At 35.6% G+C, this 6,080-nt stretch overlaps 1 non-coding gene across 1 annotated transcript; it reads left to right on the top strand.

The window, feature by feature from the left end:
* Window positions 1-5,035: 5,035 nt before the first annotated feature.
* On the top strand, window positions 5,036-5,142 carry LOC145556913 (small nucleolar RNA R71). Its single transcript, XR_014092006.1, has one exon. It is a non-coding gene; the product is annotated as a small nucleolar RNA R71 (small nucleolar RNA).
* Window positions 5,143-6,080: the final 938 nt, after the last annotated feature.

Below are 6,080 nucleotides of genomic sequence, written 5' to 3'. Positions count from 1 at the left end.
CATAATAATGAATCATATAAACATTACTCATAGTCACAAATCAATACTCAGATTCATTGATATACCAGGAACTAACACACATTCCTCACCAAATCAACTTGTCAAACAATATATTCACAAGTAGTTGGATAAAATTTACACATGCTAAGATTTTAAGGCAATCAAACATCAAATCATGATCAACTAATCCACAATATTTATCATCAATATCCAAGAATCAAAACAATTTCTAAAAAATTTCCATCAAGGGGCATAGGGAAGCATGATTTATAATTCATTGGAACGTATTTTTGGATTTTTTTTTAAAGCAATAAAAACGAACCTTCAATATCAATAAAATCTATACTAAGAACACCAAAAGGAAAAGAAAAATAAATAAATAAAATAAAATAAAAAGAGACAGGGTGAAAGATATACCAAGCGCACACGAGAACCTCCCCCCAAGCTAAATTAGACAATGTCCTCATTGTCTTAAAGGGAAGCTAATAAGCAAGGTGACTACTTCTCATCATCACCACATCAATGTCACCAAAGCCTTGAGGATTGCAATTAATCTCTTTGGAACAAATTTGGGAAAGAAAGAAACAAAGTGTTGGTGGGAAAAAGTCCAAATTTGAGTCAGGTGTACTCTTTTGATCATAACTTTTAATATATATAATTGATAAAACAATGATTCCAATTGCATTGGAAATTAGACTTGAAGAGCTTTCCAACGATAGGTCACACGCTAAATTTTAATAAAAAACGCAAAAGTTATGGCCTATCGAAGTTGACAAATTTTGCTGACGCTACGCACGCCCGATCGAGCTCTGCCCGATCGAATACGAGTGCAGTTCCAGCATGAATGAAGCCTTCTCTAGCTCAAAAATCTACACAAAAACAAACTCCCACAAGCATAAGTTACACTCTCCTTACCACTCTAGAAGAAAAAATAAAATTAAATAAAATTAAACACACACACACACACAAATAAGAAAAAACTAAATTAAAAGGCAAAATAAATTATGGGTTTCCTCCCGCAAAGCGCAAGTTTATCAAGGTCCCACTCGACCATACTACATCTCTCAATCGGAAGAATTCAACTCCTTGAGTAACTTATCAAACGCTCCTGCAAACATTTCATTAAACACTATATAGGGCTTAATTGCTAGCACATTAATCCCTACAAAGAAAAGGTTAGGAGCACATAAAGAGAACTCAAGGTAGAAAGAAAAATCAAAAAAGAGAGATGAAAATACACCACAACCTTTTACTTCCTCCGTTAAAAATTTAGAATTAATAGAACGAATATGGAGGTAGTCATTGTCTTTATCATCCAATAATGACTAGAAAATTTCACCCTTACGAATAACCTCATCATCAACAAAAGAATTTTGAGCCAACGTTTCTACAACTAATGATGTTTCAATCACCGATTCGTCAACTAATGATTTTTCAACCACAAATTCTATAACCGATGGTTCTTTATCTTCAATAACATTCGTGTTATTATAGTGTCCATAAAATTTTTCATCAAGAACCTTCCAATAACTTTCATTAGCAACTAATCATTTTCGAATATGATCATATGTAAATTGAAAAACTCTAGAATCATCCGGAGCACACACGAAAAACACACTATAAGGGCATTCAGGATTTTCATGACAAAGACGATATTGACAAAGACATTATTCAGGTGCTGCACAAAATCATATAATTCTTGTAGAAGTGTAAGCATGGATATTTTTAATTCATAAGGAAAAGAAGGAAAAAAAAAAGAAAAACAAATAATAATCTAGAATCTAAAAATAATTAGAAACAAAAATAAAATCGTTTCCTCAGCAACGGCGCCAATTTTTGACAGGCTAAAGTCGTATCACCTAATCAAAAGTATTACCTAAATCCTCTAACTAAACTAGATAGGGAAGTAGGGTCGAATCTACAGGGAAACTGATCTTTCTATTCCTAATTAATCTAAGCAATCTAAATTATTAAGTAACAAAATAATATTATGGTGAAAGGAATCTAAACTACGGAGAATAAAAGTAGGGAAGAATAAGAATAGAGGAAATCAATTAATAAAAGACCTAGGGCATAGATTCACCAATAAATAATATTCCAGGGTAAAACATGAAAATCAATCATCAATCCACCAATTAACAAGATCATAAAGGACTTTCGTTACGTATTACAATCACATAGTTAACTTACCGTTATTAAATCTCATCTCTCAAATCTCGACTTAACCATTTATAAATTGGTCCGCCAATTGAAACTAAGCTTGTACATTAATTCTCATCTCTCGAATCTCGAATCAATATTGCTAAACTCAAACATTAAAAACCTGCGCAACTCTAGTTCTATAGCATTAAATCAATCAATAGGAAATTAATTAACCGTTGACAATCAACAACAATAAATTACCCCTTCATATAATTTAGAGATCCCCACAACCCTAGAAATAAAATTACTCGCACATAATTAGAATTAAACTAATCAAAACAATTAAATAAAGCATAATTAAACAAAAAAAGAATTAAGAGAAAGAGAATAATAATATTAAAACTAAAAGAAGAAATCTTGATGTGAACAAAGAACAGTCGGAAAGAAAACAAAACAAAACTAAAACTATACTACGTAAAAGTTAAACTAACGAAGGAAATTAATTAACAAACTAAAAACTAAAACTAATAAAACTTGCCTCACTCCAAGCCTAACGTACTACTTCCTATTATATAGGACTAGAAAAAGAAGTTTATAGAAAGTCAAACTTCAAAACCTATTAAAACTCCTATTAAAAGCAAAACTCAAAGTCTCAGCGTGGAGCAAATCCATTAAAAGCTGGAACTCAATATGAGCGAAGTAGCCCATTAAAATTGCAGGCCCAAAAGTGTTGAGGCTGTCCGCCAAGCCGGGCTAGGCCTCGCCTGATCGGGCCTGGTCACGCTTTGTCGGGTGTCACCCGGTCGAGTGGTGTTTAGACCACGACGCGGTTTCCTGACGTAACCTGTGGGACGCCAATTCACCTTATCCGGTGGATCCTCCTTGAGTTGGACTGGGGGTCTTCAATGCGACGCACTAAAGATCCCTCTTCGATCGAGGATTGCTTCAAATTGTCACTTCATTTAGCACTTGCAACTCGATCTGGCGGAACACTTACCGTATGCTCAATTTCCACAACTTGCTTGATTGATTCCACCTTTTGGTCCTCAAAACCAAGACCGACAGTGTAGAGGGCTCTTTCTATAGCATCCACTTCCTTCTGCCATTTGTCTATCTCATCTGAAAAGGATGCAACACAAGATACCGCCTCCAAGGGATCTCTTACAAGAGCTTGGGGCTTGTTAGATAAGTTTGAACCACATTAACACTAAAGCACTTCTCCTCTATCATGGAGCTTTTAGGGGTATTATTAAGATTAAAAATAATTTTATCGTCCCTTACTGATAGTGTTAATTTGCCACTTCTCACATCTATAATTGCTCCTGCAGTGTTAAGGAATGGTCAACCCAAAATAATTGGGGTTTGCATATCCTCAGCCATATCAACAACAACAAAATCAACAAGTATATAAAATTTACCTACTCTAACAGGAACATCCTCTAAAACACCTAAGGGGTATTTGAAAGAACGATTGGCCATTTATAGAGTAATATTGGTAGCTTTTAATTTACCCATATTTAACTTGGAACACACAGATAATGGAATAATACTAACGCTAGGACCCAAATCACACAATGCATTATCAATCATTAGATTGCCAATATGACAAGGGATAGAGAAACTACCTGCATCTTTTAATTTAGGTGGAGATTTATTTTGAAGTACGGCACTACACTCTACAGTGAAAGCTACTGTCTCTACCTCACTAATATACCTTTTTCTTGTCAATATTTCCTTCATAAATTTTGCATATGCAGGAATCTGTGTGATTAATTCAGTGAAGGGAACTGTTACCTTCAAATCTTTTACCATCTCCAGAAACTTACCAAACTACTTATCCAAATTTGTTTTCAAGTGACGATTGGGGAATGGAAGTTTGATAACTGGCTTTGGAGCATTGTTTCTCTTATCTGGAGTGGCCACCTTCTCTGGAGTCGTACCCTGCAATGTAGAATTAGATATATTAGTACTATGCTTTAGCCCTGCAGGGCTATTAGCTACATTTTCAGGTTTAACAGAATCAAGATTAACATTATTTATTAAATCAAGTTCATCGTCTTTGGGCATAGGGGGCCCTTCATACTTTGAACCACTCCTTAGAGTAATTGCATAGGCTTTATCCGTAGGCCTGGTCGGCTGTGCTGGCAGAGTTCCCTGTTGTCGAGCTTGTAGAGTAGCGGAAAGTTGCGCAATTTGATTATCTATAATTTTATTGTGTGCTAAGATTGAATCAATTTGGACATCCTTACTTTCCATGTGCTTCTGCATATTAACCAGCATCGCTCTAATTTCTGTCAAAGCAGGGTCGGAAGATGAGGAGGATTGTTGTGGTTGGTTCTTTTGGCCAGCATTGGGATGGTAATATTTCTGCTGATGTTGTTGTGGCGCCTGTGGTTCTTGTGGTGGTGGTGGATTTTGAACATTTTTACTCTGGTAGGAAAGGTACGGATGGTTCCGGTACCCACGATTGTAGGTGTTGGAGTATGGGTTATTCTGCCTATAAGCTTGAAAGGCATTAACTTGCTCCATGGAACTCCTACAATCTTGCTCCCAATGACCTAAAATTCCACAATTTTCACAGAAAGCCTCATTAGAATTATTATTAATTGCAGAAACATTAGCTACATTAGCAGTGTTAAGATTATCTAATTTATGGCAGATAGAGGTTAATTGAACTTGCAAAAAGGATATAGAGTCAAAACTATGCTTCCCCTTGTTAGCAAAGCCTCTAGGATTCCCATATTGGGAATTATGTATCGCCATATCTTCAATAACCTGACTTGCATCATCAACATTAAGATTCATAAACCTCCCACTAGCTGTAGAATCTAAGATTATTCTAGATGAATTTCCAATGCCATTATAAAAGGCTTGGATTAACTGTCATTGTGCCAAATTATGGTAGGGGCATTCTCTTTATAGGTCCTTGAACCTCTCCCAAGCCTCATATAAAGTTTCATCAGCTTCTTGGGAAAAGTTCTGAATTGCACTTCGTAGTACGGCTGTTCTCTCTGTAGGATAATACTTGTTATAAAAATTCAAAACAAGAGTTTCCCAGTCAGTTATACCAAGTGCAGTTCTATTTAATCCATTAAACCATAATTTGGCTTTTCCAGTTAAAGAGAAAGGAAAGAGAATCGCCCTGATTTGGTCTTGTGTGACCCCAGCTTGCCTGATGGTATTACAGTACTGACAATAGTCTGCAATATGAAGATTTGGGTCTTCACCCTTCGCTCCACTAAATTGCTTCCTTTCTATCATCGTTATAAATTGGGGTTTAATCTCAAACTGTACCCCATCGAGAGCTGGAGTGGGAGTAAGGTGTGGGAAATCTGTAAGCTTTGGTTGTGAGTAATCACTAAGCTTCTTTGTAGTCGTCATCTCTGATTCTGGATCTGATAATACCTCTGAATCGCTAGAATCAGTTGGAGGATCTCGGTGATTATTATTATCACCAGAATCCGCCAGAATTTGCTTGTAGAAATTCTTCTGTCTATGGAAGGATCGTTCAATCTCAGAATCAAATGGGATGTACCCTGATCTGGAACACCTGGGCATAAACAAAAAAAAACTAAAAGCAAATATGAGACCTGCCTCAAAGAACTAACGTTCTCTGAGACAAAAAAAAGGAAATAACCTAGACTACAAAAATAATCAGAAATAAAAATAAAATTGTTTCCCCGACAACTGCGCCAAATTTTGACAGGCTAAAGTCGTATCACCTAATCAAAAGTAATTTCTAAATCCTCTAACTAATGTAGATAGGGAAGTAGGGTCAAATCCACAGAGAAACGAGCCTTTCTATTCCTAATTAATTAATATAATCTAGATTATAAAGTAACCAAAATATAATAATCAAAGGAAACTAAACTACGAAGATTAAGAATCAGGAGAAAACAATGAATAAAAGGCCTAGGGTATAGGTTCACCAATAAATA

This window comes from Chenopodium album, chromosome 8 (assembly GCF_948465745.1).
Source record: "Chenopodium album chromosome 8, dcCheAlbu1.1, whole genome shotgun sequence".
Lineage (NCBI taxonomy): Eukaryota > Viridiplantae > Streptophyta > Magnoliopsida > Caryophyllales > Amaranthaceae > Chenopodium > Chenopodium album.
The sequence above is the reverse complement of the archived record's forward strand: the minus strand, read 5'-3'. Positions and strand labels throughout refer to the sequence as shown.